This window comes from Galeopterus variegatus, unplaced genomic scaffold, assembly GCF_000696425.1.
Source record: "Galeopterus variegatus unplaced genomic scaffold, G_variegatus-3.0.2 Scaffold912, whole genome shotgun sequence".
Classification (NCBI taxonomy): domain Eukaryota; kingdom Metazoa; phylum Chordata; class Mammalia; order Dermoptera; family Cynocephalidae; genus Galeopterus; species Galeopterus variegatus.
Window position 1 is genome coordinate 97,220 of NW_007727023.1, and position 354 is coordinate 97,573.

Below are 354 nucleotides of genomic sequence, written 5' to 3' on the forward strand. Positions count from 1 at the left end.
ACCCCCCCCCCCCCCACATTACAGGTAATAAAAGTGAGACACGAAGGGAGAGAGACTTTCTTAAGAGGAACCAGAGCCAGGAACCCAACCAGCACTCTCAACCCTCATCCTAGCATTTGCCTTCTAATATAGATCTGAGCACAACAAATGGATTTCCTTATCCTAAATGTGCCCTGCAGGGGACTGGCTGGGGCATCCCATGCTGGACAGACAGCCACAAGAGAAGGTGCTCTGAGACTCAATTCTGAAATGCAGAAAAGTGGCCAGTTCATCTCTCTGGATGGAAAGGCAGATCAGGGAGTAGCAAGTGTAACACGATCCCATTTGTGGCAAAAGACTTCCGTCGATTTGGCC

General features: G+C 49.7%; 1 protein-coding gene across 3 annotated transcripts in view; it reads right to left on the minus strand.

The window, feature by feature from the left end:
* GSN (gelsolin) overlaps nt 1–354 on the minus strand; it is a 48,436-nt gene that overhangs the window by 8,310 nt on the left and 39,772 nt on the right. The gene's annotated exons all lie outside the window — the stretch shown is intronic.